This window comes from Equus caballus, chromosome X, assembly GCF_041296265.1.
Source record: "Equus caballus isolate H_3958 breed thoroughbred chromosome X, TB-T2T, whole genome shotgun sequence".
NCBI lineage: Eukaryota > Metazoa > Chordata > Mammalia > Perissodactyla > Equidae > Equus > Equus caballus.
In genome coordinates this window covers 83,662,763-83,675,285 of record NC_091715.1, presented here as the reverse complement: position 1 = coordinate 83,675,285, position 12,523 = coordinate 83,662,763, and positions in this window count along the sequence as shown.

The window sequence follows — 12,523 nt, the reverse complement described above, 5'->3', positions numbered from 1 at the left end:
TCAGCACTTGACCTGGAAGTTTGAATCCCTGAAGTTACACTTTTCCTTCCCCACTTTGTCCAGAGCAATTAGGAGAAATCAGCCAATCTCACAACATTCATTAATTTGACAAAAATGTTCTAAATTATCAAATACATGTTTACACAGAGCCTCATCTCTTATAAAGATGTTATGCATATGCAATGGCGATATTTTGAATATCTCTATTGCCACATCACACCGTGGTCTATCAATGAGCTCCTTACTCCTGGAAGTAGAGACACTAGTGTCTTCAAATTTAATCAGATTAGATAGCCAAAATCAGAAACCCCAGAATCAATTCAGAAAATTTATCTTTAAGATTCTGTTCCTCTAGAACCACTCTTGCTATCAAAGCAGAGAATCAGAATTGATATATATTTAGAAATGGAGAGAGAGAGAGAGAGTGAGTCGAAGGAATTTTGGAGGCAGGCACGTCTGAAATTCTTAGGGATGGCTGGCAGACAGGTAAGAGTTGATGTGGCCTTGAAGCCAAATTCCTCAGAGCTGCAAGCTAGAAACTCAAGCAACATTCGATGTTGTATTCTAAAGGAGACTTCCTTCTTCTTTGAGAAAACTCTGTCTTTGCTTTTAAGACCTTCAACTTGTTGGATGAACTCCACATATAAAAAGTAATCTACTTTACTCAAAGTCTACTGATTTAAATGTTAATAACATCTAAAAAATACCTTCACAACAACATCTAGACTGGTCTTTTACCAGACAACTGGGCACCATAGCCTAACCAAATTGACACAAATTTAACCATCACACTCACCAATCATTTTATGCCCTCATTCCTGCTTACTTATATTCTATTGCCAGATGCCCAGTGCTCCCTTTATTTCTCATGATTCTTACTAGGATATCAAGACAATCTTTATGTTTCATATTTTATTTTACCCTGTATGTCTCTACCTGCTATACTGAAACCTCATAGTATCATTCATCTTTAAGGGATAGAAGGTCTGGTTCAAACTGACTTTAATGATAGGAATATTTATTCTCTCATAAAAGAGAAAATCTAGAGTCCAGAGGTAGATCAAGACCATAGAGTAGATTGATTTAGTGATTCAATGATAGCTTCAAGGAACCAAGTTCTTTCTTTTTCTCAAGTCTGCCATTCTAGGTGATGATTAGCTCTTGAGGCAGATAATGTCTTTAGTTGTTATTTTTGTTTTACACTGCAGTGGAAATAAATAAGATTGTTGAGGATATCAGGACATGCTTTAATCTAGGGCGTGGAAATGTAGAGAGGATCAGCTACATAATTTATGGGGCTCAAGTGCAAAATTGAAATACAGGGCCCCTTGTTCAAGTATTATTAAGGATCTCAAGTAGCTACACCAGAGTGTTAAAACAAGTGTAGGACCCTTCTGAGTGTGGGATCCAATCAAACTCTACAGGTCACACAGCTATGGCATTGTATTAGAGACTAGCTCTTCACTGTCTCTTTCTTAGGAGAGAGAAACTTTCTTCAGAAGCAAAACTGAAGGTTTTTATATTTCTTTGGTCAGATTGTTTCACACACTCCATCCTGAATCAAAAACTGGAAACAGAATGGATTATCTTTAAATCAACTAGAGCCGGGGCTGGCCCTGTGGCTGAGTGGTTAAGTTCACGCGCTCCGCTGTAGGCGGTCCAGTGTTTCGTTGGTTCGAATCCTGGGCGTGGACATGGCACTGCTCATCAAACCATGCTGAGGCAGCATCCCACATGCCACAACTAGAAGGACCCACAACAAAGAATATACAACTATGCACTGGGGGGCTTTGGGGAGAAAAAGGAAAAAAAATCTTTAAAAAAAAAAACTAACATAATTAAAAAAAAAAAAATCTACTAGAGCCAACATTCAGCTTAATGGTGTAGTTGGATTCCCTTCATATAAATGGATGCATGGGGGAAGGAAGCTAGTTCATGATTAAGAAGAAGGTAAGGGTAATGAGCCTGGGTTTGAAACTAACCGTATCCACCACAATGTTAATAACTCTCTTTTGGTCAAGGTATAAGGAGTTGGAAGATTGCTGACATGTGTTTATGTATAATATAGTGGAGTGTATTTAAGAACGAATGGATAGCTGATAAGTGACTTAAGAAGTTAATGAAGTAAAATTACTCTTCTCTTAGCACGTCTGTTATTATAAAGCCTCGACACTGTGTATTGCAATTGAAGATTTGTATATAATAGAGATTGTGCTAAGGTTCTAGTCTGTTTTTCTTTTATTTAAAAGTTTAGAAACTCACTCAAACCAGGCCAAGTAAAAAGTGAGTAATCTCATAAAATTCAACACCAGGAGTTACAGCTTAGTCATGGAAAGTTAAAAGAAGAGAACTGGAAGAGAAGGCAGCTACTTTTGGTGTTACTCTGTTGGCAAGGCCACATATCTTCCTGTGTTTAGTCTACATCTGCCATTCTTTTTGCCATCTGGATTATTCTCTTCCATCCTAGCATTTGCGCTTTCTTTAATAATCTCTGTTTGAATATGGCTTTGATATGTCATGAAGACACCCCGAATTCTGATACTCCACGATCTTTTAGCTCAAACATATACAACAAACTGACTAGATTCTATGTTCAAATTCTTGAAACAGAGAATCTACTTGATTACTGGTCAGTTGATCAGCTGATCTTGGGTTATGTGCCCATCCCTGGTCCAAACAACCATTACTAGAGGTGGAGGAATTCCAGTGGCATTTGGTGCTGCCATTTTGAAGAGTGTTAGCCTGAGCAGACAATAACATTTGATCAGGAAATATAGAAACATTGGTATCATTTCAGTAACTCTAGCTTTCCAATGAATTGTTTTAAGTTTCTTTCCAATTATCTTTAATCATCATTGACTTGAGCTTCACTACACTTCCCTCTCCATCTAAATTCTCTGTAAAGTAACTAATGATCTATAAACTTTCATTTAAAAAGATTAGGCTGCTTCTCTTTAAAATAACCCTTTGGTAGATAGCCATAAATCATATGTAATAATTGGCTTTTCCCCCAAATTGCTATTTTTTTAAAGAAAATCACTGCTCATAAAGTTCAGCTTGGATAATTTTCTGAATGGTTAAATAGCTTTTAAAAATCTGCTCAATTCAAATCAATAAATATTTATTAAGTATCAAACAAATGTGCAGTATTTGTTCTGGCTTTGTTGCCAGCCTTGGTCTGCTGGCAGGTATATTTGATTCTGGATCATGACTTAGGTAGAAATAATTTAGATGCAAGTAGCAAGTAGCAGAATCCATCTGAACTAAATATGAGATGCATTTGTGTTTAAGTATACAGAGGTATTGCAAGGAGCCAATGATGGCCTAACAGGGGGCTGAATACTAAAATTGGAAATTAGAGAACTGAGCTTCCCCTCCCTGCATATTGCTGGAGGCATAGGAGGCTCTCAATTCTACTCCTCTCTGCAGAAGTTTATAATTTCTCTCTCTCTCTCTCTGAAGACTAGGTGTTATGGTCTGGATGTTTGTGTCCCTGCAAAATTCATATTTTGAAACCCTAATCCCCATGTTGATGATATTAGGAGGTAAGACCTTTGGGAGGTGATTAGGTTATAAGTAAGGAGCCCTTACGATTGGAATTAGCACTATTATAAAAGAGGCCATACAGAGCTCCCTAGCCCTTTCTGCCATACAAAAGTGCAATGAGAGGTCTGTGACTTGGAAGAAGGCTTTCCAGCCTCCAGAATGGTGAGAAATAAATTCCTATTTTTTATAATCTACCAACACTGTGGTATTTTATTATAGTAGTTCAAACGGACTAAGATAGAAAATCGGTACTGAGAAGTGGGGTTGCTGCCGTAACAAATACTTAAAAATGTGGAAGCAGTTTTGGATTTACCTATTCCAGTGTTTGGGGCTACTGAGATGGAATGAATGTATTTCGCGTGTGAGAGGGACATGAATTTTGGGGGGGCCAGAGGTGGAATGCTATGGCCTGAATGTTTATTTTCCCCTGAAATTCCTACGTTGAAATCCCAATTCCAAATATATTAGGAGTTAGGGCCTTTGGTAGGTGATTAGATCATGAGGGTTCTGCCCTCATGATTGGGATTAATGACCTTATAAATGAGGCCCCACAGAGCTCCCCAGCCCCCTCTGCCATGTGAGGATGCAATGAGAAGTATGTGACCTGGAAAAGGGCCCTACCAGACCATGCTGATCTCAGGCTTACGGCCTCCAGAACTTTGAGAAATAAATTTCTGTTGTTTATAAGCTACCTGGTCTGTGGCATTTTGCTATAGCAGCCCTAACAGACTAACCCTAGATTTCATTGATTTTCAATGTATATTGGGCAAACACAGCTGCCACAGAGCACCCAACAGAGATTGCCTGGATTCTCTATGTTCCACCTCTCAATTACCAGTGTCTGACTGGTCTGTCTTCTATCAGAAGTTGGGGACCATGGGAACCACTGCCCTTTCAGCAAGAGCTGCAAATGCATCCTTCCTGAAATGTGCGCAGGGGAAGGCTCTCTAAGAATGCTGTGTGGGATCAAGATGAAATGATTGATATCTTGAATACAGACCAACCGTAAAAATGATGCTGATACAAACATTTTTGTAGTAGGGGAAAGGAAGGTTGACTCTGTTGCTTACCTCTGAAAGTCTGTTCTGTACCTTCCTTAATTAAAAGAGAAGCATCAAGTCTCAAATTTCAAAGAAAAACATTTTTGACTGGCATCTGGGGGACAGCTTCAACAGATATCGTGAGACCTGTACAGAATGCTTATACATTTTTTTGGTATTAAATATTTATTCTGTATAGAAAGCAATTTATTGTGCCTCCAAGCCTCACTTACCCCAGACCCACAGCCAGCAGTGGTTGAAATTAGATAGAAACCAGTTTACATTCTTCATTTTCATGTTTTTGCCACCCTCTATTAAAGGAGATTCCTACAGAGAGTTATTAATGTCCTGCTATCCTCCTTAGTTACATCGCAAATAAATTACACTGTGAAAAATTATTGTGTTAATATCTGGCATAATTTAATTTTTCTTGAAATGAGGCACTTACATAACTGTTAATTTTATGTGCTCTTCATTTGAAGCAGTTGGGCTCAAAGATTGCAAACTGTAATTTATCCATATGAGAATTTTAATTTACTCTTATTCCCTTTGTCCTAGGAAGTATTTCTCTTATATGGGAATTGGAGTCCCATTTTCGTAGGCTTTTATTATTGGAAATGATGCTTACAAATGTGTGTATTCAAATCCTGTCAGGTATTGAGTGACAAAACAGCAGAAATGAATAAATTAAAAAAATTTTATTTAACTGAGATGAAAGTATGAGGATGTGTAGAGAAGAGAAGGGTCACTTTGATTTTATCTCATGAAATTGAGGTGTCGCCAGTTGAAACAGTGACAAACAATGAGCATCTCATTCTCCAGATTAATCTTTCAATAGGAATTCCTAAATGGAGTTCTCCAGGAGAAAATGTTCCCCTCTAGTTAACTCATTTCCTTATTTTTTCCTCTTCTTCATTCCCCAAATCTATGAGAAGTAGAATGTGGTTATAATATTTAATTACATTGAGAAGACAAATGTAGCTGAAATTAGACTTCTTTTTATTGCTTTGAAACCAGCTTGGTTTTAATTGTTCTTATACTTTCCCCAAGTGAAATGGAGTCAAGAAAATAATTAATCCTCTACAAGACAAGACAATGACCTTGGTCAAGTACATAATTCATATTATTTAGCTGAAGTGGGTAGTCAAAAGTATAGTTATTTGTGATTTATAAAATATCCTTTGGAAGATTCTCTTAATATCTTTCATTCTCCTGATTTCCAACACAGTTTCTCTATACTGTTCTTTGGGGTTTTTTGGTTCAGTTCATCATCCCTAGAATGCATATGGCCTGCTTAGGTATTAGTTTTATCTATATTTTTGAGAAGAACAGATGCTATGTCTTATTTCTGTCTGTTTGACAGTCTTTTAAATGACAACCAATTTGTTTCTATATTTGCTCTAGTGTACACATCCAAACGGACTAGCTTCTTTCATTTTTTTCAGTTTTCAATCTTGCTGTGGATGGGCCTTCTTTCAAAAGAACTTTTGAGACATTCCAAATTTAGATTGCTCTGTGATTCCATTAGAGCTTGAGTGTGTTGTTGTAAAGGCCTTTGCCATAATCTCCTCAAATCAATCCATTCTTGCTCAAATTTTTGTTCACAAGAGTATTCCCAGTACTGGGGATAAGGCATTTCAGATACTTGTTTCAGACAAGGAAGCAGGCAGGATAGAATGAAGAAAGAAAGGAAGGGAGGAAGGGAAGAAGGGAGAGAAAGAAAGAAGGGAGGAGGGAAAGACAAAAAGCATGACTTGATGATCTATGATATATCTGATGAAGAGTGGGAAGAGGTGAAACACAAGATGGATGTTTAGATGGATGAGCATAAAAATTTTAGAAACAAGAATAATAGGATACTAGAAATAAAGATAATTTATGAGGGAAAATGATGAGATTCATTTTATACAAGTTGAGTAAATAATTTATCTTAATTGATAAACATATGAATACAAATGTGCATTTAATATAATACGTTATATTTCAACCAGCAAATAAAATCCAGATGTCTGCTCTGTAACAGAGTTCACTAATAAAGCAGATCATAGTCAACCAAGATGGCAACATAGTAGGCTCCTAAACTTCCCTCCTCCCATGGATACACTGAATATACTACTACACACAGAGCAGTTCACTCTGGTAAAAAATCCAGAAATTAGCTGGGTGACTCCTACACGTCAAGTGAATGAGAAAATACTCACATTGAAACAGGGAGAAAACAATGAGACTCACTCTCATCACAAACCCTACCCTTGGCATGGCACCATACAATTGAGAGGAAACTTCCAACTCCCAACTTTTCCCTGAAGAGTGGAGGCTTTGGACCACACATCCAGTGTCCCAACATTTAAGACTCCTATCCAAGAGACAGGCTCCCAAAACATCTAGTTCTGGAAATTAACAATGCTTGCATCCATAAGACCAAGGCGGCTATAGCAAACAAAGAAGTAATTCTTCAAAGGCACAGGGGCACTGGCCACAGCTATCCCCTCAGGGCCCAGTGCAGAGGGAGCAGGCAAAAATTCCCATCTCCTAGTCTTTCTGTGAAAAGAGTCTAACTGCATACTTTTCTAGTTGCTGCCTGAGGGTCTGGATTCTAATTTAGCACATATTTAGGGGCTGGCTGCAAACCTCCCCAGAGTCTGAGAAAGCCAGTGGACACTTCCCTAACCTTCTCCCTCTGGCTTGCTATAACAAAACCAAGTCACCAGCATCTTCCTGGAAGTAGCCTATACACCTGCCCTGCTTCCCAGCTTTTGGAGCTGCCACCTGAGTGAGGGGCACTCAGATCGCCTGGCTCTGGAAGCCAAAGGGGTTGAATTCTTAACTCCCACAGCACCATAGAAAACAAAGAAGCAGTTTTTAATAGGTGCGAGCATGTAAGCACTTGCTGAGGCTATCTCCCAAGGGCTCCACACAGAAGGAGTAGGCAAAAATGTCTATTTCCATCTTTCCCTGAAAGGGTTCTAACTGCATACTTTACAAGTTGCTGCCTGAGAGTCCAGGTTCTGATTTAGCACACATCTAGAGGCTGACTGCAATTCTTCACAGAGAATGTAGAAGCCAGTGGACACTCCCCTGCCTTATCCCTCTGGCTTTCTACAAGAATAAAACCAAGTCACCGGTACCATCTTGGAAGGATCTTGTATACACATTTGGTGTATATACTAATATACAGTGTGGCTACTGGCTGAGCGACAGGCCCTCAGATCACCCGACTCTGATAGCCAACAAGACTTGCACTTGTGAGTACCACAGGGCTATAGCAAACAAAGAAGCAATTTTTAAACAGGTGCAGAAGCATCCCCTGGCAGCTACACTCCCACAATGAGCACAGTGGGAGTAGGCAAAAATGCCTATCTCCCAGTTTTTCCCTGGAAAGGACTTAAATACACACTTTCCCAGATGGTGCCTGAGGATCCAGCTTCTAATCAGCTTGTACATAGGTGCTGACTAATCCACTCCTTTGGGACACTAACAGGCCTTGGAACACCCTCAACTACTGGGAACCACTAAGGAAAAGTTGGCAGCTTGGACAATCACAAAGGTTTGAGAGAAAATGAGGAACTCAGGTTGAGCTAATGATGAAGTTCAGAAGTTCATCTGCTATAAAAGATCACTTTGTCAAAACTGGGATAGGGGACTGTTTTATCTAATGAGCAAAAACCAAAACAGAGAGTCAAGGAAAATGAGGAAACACAGGAGTATGTTCCAAACAAAAGAACAAATTAAGTCTCCAGAAATAGTTCTTAATGAAATGAGGGTAAGTGACCTACCTGATAAAGAATTCAAAATAGGGGGGCTGGCCCCGTGGCCGAGTGGTTGGGTTCGCGCGCTCCGCTGCAGGCGGCCCACTGTTTCGTTGGTTCGAGTCCTGGGCGCGGACGTGGCACTGCTCGTCGGACCACGCTGAGGCGGCGTCCCACATGCCACAGCTGGAGGAACCCACAACGAAGAATACACAACTATGTACCGGGGGGCTTTGGGGAGAAAAAGGAAAAAATAAAATCTTAAAAAAAAAAAAAAAAAAAAAAAAAAAAAAAAAAAGAATTCAAAATAATGATCATAAAGATGCTCATCCACGTTAGGAGATAAATGCATGAACAAAGTGAGAATTTCAACAAAGAGATAGAAAATATACAAAAGTACCAAATAGAAATCACAAAGCTGAAGAATATAATAACCGAGGTGAAATATTCACTAGAGGGGTTCAACAGCAGACTTGATCACGTGAAGGAAAGGATCAGTAAACTCACAAAGTAAAAGAATTTATCCAATTAGAGGGGAAAAAAAGAAAAAAGAATAAAAAGAGTGAACATAGCTTAAGGGACTTATAAGACACCACCAAGAGACCAATATATGCATTACAGGGGTCCCAGAATGAGAAGAAAGAGGCAGAATGTTTATTCAAAGAAATAATGGCTGAAAACATCCCTAACCTGGGGAAATAAACAGACATCCAAATATAGGAAGCCAGAGGGTTCCAAAGAAGATGAGTACAAAAACACACATTGAGATACGTTGCAATTAAATTGTTAAAAGTTAAACGTATGCCAAGAATCTTAAAATCAGCAAGAGAAAAACAATTTTTTACATACAAGGGAATGCTCATAACACAATCAGCAAATTGTTCAGCAGAAATTTTGCAGGCCAGAATGGAGTGGGATAATACATTCAATAGGCTGAAAAAGAAAAACTGCCAACCAAGAATACCTGGCAAAATTTTTCTCAAAATTGAAGGACAGATGAAGATTCTTCCAGACAAACAAAATCTAAGGAAGTTGATCACCACTAGACCAGCCTTACCAGAAATGTTAAAGGGAGTTCCTCAAGCTGAAACAATAGGATGCTAATTAGTAACAGGAAAACTTATGAAAGTACAAAACTCATTGGTAAAGGTAAATATATAGTTAAATTTAGAATAATATAATAATGGTGGGCAAATAATTTATAACTCTATTATGAATATCAAAAGATAAAAGCATTAAAAGTTACTATAACTACAATAATTTGTTAATGGACACACAATGTAAAAAGATGTAAATTTTGACATAAAATATATAAAATCTAGGAATGCAATGTAAAATATAAAGCTTTTGTATATGATCAAGGTTAAGTTGTTATTAGGTTAAAATAACATGTTACAGATATAAGATGTTTTATGTAGTAAGCCTCAGGGCATCCACAAAGCAAAAACCTACAGTAGATACACAAAAGGTAAAGAGAAAGGCTTCAAAGCATACTAACACAGAAAAGCTATCAAATCACAAAGAAAGAGAGTAAGATAGGAATAAAGAACTATCAAAACAATAAGAAAACAACAAAATGGAAATAGTAACTCCATGCATATCAATATTTCCTTTACATGTAAATGGACTGAATACTTCAAACAAAAGACATAGAATGACTGAAAGGATTAAAAGGAAAAACTCAACTGCATGCTGCCTACAAGAGAATCACTTCAGCTTTAAGGACATACATAAACTGAGAACAAAGGGATGGAAAAAAGTTCCATGCAAATGGACAAAATAAAAAGCAGGAATAGATATCAGATAAAATAGACTCTAAGCCAAAGCACACAACAGAGACAAAGAAAGTCATTATAAAATGATAAAGAGGTCAATTCATCAAGAGGATATAATGTTTGTAAATATGCATGCACCCAATATAGGAACACAAATATATAAAGCAAAATTAATATATCTGAAGAGAGAAATAGACCACAATATAATAATAGTAAGGAACTTCAATACCCCAATTTCAACAATGAATAGACAACTCAGATAGAAAATCAGTAAGAAAACATTTCACTTAAAACTACAAGCTAGACTAGATGGGCCCAACTGATATATACCGAACATTCCATCCAAAAGAAGCAAAATAAACATTCTCCTCAAGTAAACATGGAATATTCTCCAGAACAGATAATAAATTAGGGAAAACACAAGTCTTAGTAAATTTAAGAAAGTTGAAATCATATCAAGCATCATTTCTGACCATATGGTATGAAATTAAAAATCAATTACAAGACAAAAACTGAAATTCACACATATATGGAGATTAAATCACATGCTCTTGAACAACCAAGAAATCAGAGAACAAATCAAAAGAGAAGTCAAAAAATAACTTGAGAAATATGAAAATGGAAACATAACATACCAATACTTATGTGATGCAGCAAAAGCAGTTCCAAAGTGAAGCTTATAGTGATAAACAGCAATATTGAGAAAAAGAAAGACCTCAAATAAACAACCTAACCATACATCTCAAGGAACTAGAAAAAGAACAAATTAAGCTCAAAGTTTACAAAAGAAAGAACAAATATCAGAGCAAAAAATAAACAAAATAGAGACTAAAAAGACAATATAATAGATCGATGAAACTAAGAGCTGTGTTTTTTTTTTTTTGAAAAAATAAACAAAATAGACAGAACTTTAGACTCCTGAGAAAAAAACAGAGGACTCAAATAAAATTACAAATGAAAGAAGAGACATTACAAGCAATACCACAGAAATACAAAGTATCCTAAGAGACTATTTTGAACAATTATAGGCCAATAAATTGAACAATGTAAAGAAATTGATAGATTCTTAGGAACATACAACCTATCAAGACTGAATTAAAAAAAATTGAACAGGCCAATTACTATCAAGGAGATTGAATCAATAATCAACATTCTCTCAACACAGAAAATTTCAGGACCAGATGGTCACACTGGTGAATTCTATCAAATATTCAAAGAATAATTGATAGCTATCCTTCTCAAACTCTTCCAAAAAATAGAAGAAGAGGAACCTTTCCAAACTTGTTTTATAAGGCTAGCATTATCATGATACCAATGCCAGATAAGGACACTATAAGAGAAAACTACAGGCTAATGCTCTTGATGAACACAGATGCAAAAATCCTCAACAACATATTAGCAAACCAAATTCAACAATACATTAAAAGGATTATACACTATGACCAAGTGTTATTTATTCCCGGGGTGTAACGATGCTTCAACATCTGCAAATCAGTGTGATACACCACCTTAACAAAATGAACAATAAAAATCAGAAGATCATCTCAACTCATGCCTAAAAATATTTGACAAAATTTGACATAATTTCACAATAAAAACTCCCAACAAAGTGGATATATAGATGGAAAATCAACATAATGAACTCTATATATGACAAGCCCACAGCTTTCATCCTCCAGGGTGAAAAGCTGAAAGCTTTTCTTCTAAGATCAGGAACAAGATAATAGTGTCCACTCTTGCCACTTTTATTAATCATAGTACAGGAAATCCTACCTAGCCAGAGGAATTGGGCAAGACAAAGAAATAAAAGCATCCAAGTTAGAAAAGAAGGATAAAATTGTCATTATTTGCACATGACATGATACTATATATAGAATACCCTAAAGACTTGACCAAAAAATTGTGTAGCAAAGTTGTAGGGTACAAAATCAATATATAAAAATCTGTTGCATTTCTATGCACTAATGAGGAACTATCAGTAAGAGAAACTAAGAAAATGATTTCATTTATAATAACATTAAAAAAAATAAAATACTTAGGGATACATTTAACCAAGGAGGTAAAAGTTCTGCACACTGAAAAGTAAAAGATATTGATTGAAGAAATTAAAAAAGACATAAATAAATGGAACAATATTCTGTGCTCATGGATTAGAATTAATGTTGTTAAAATGTCCATACTATCCAAAGCTGTCTAAATATTCCATACGATCTCTAACAAAATTTCATAGTATTTTTCACAGAAATAAATAAAACAATGCTTGAATTTGTATGGAAACTTGGAGGACCCTGAATAGCCAAATCAATCTTGTACAAACTTGAAGCCATCACACTTCCTGATTTCAAGCTATATTTCAAAGCTACAGCAATTGAAACAGCATGGTATTGGCATAAAAAAAGACACATAGATCAAC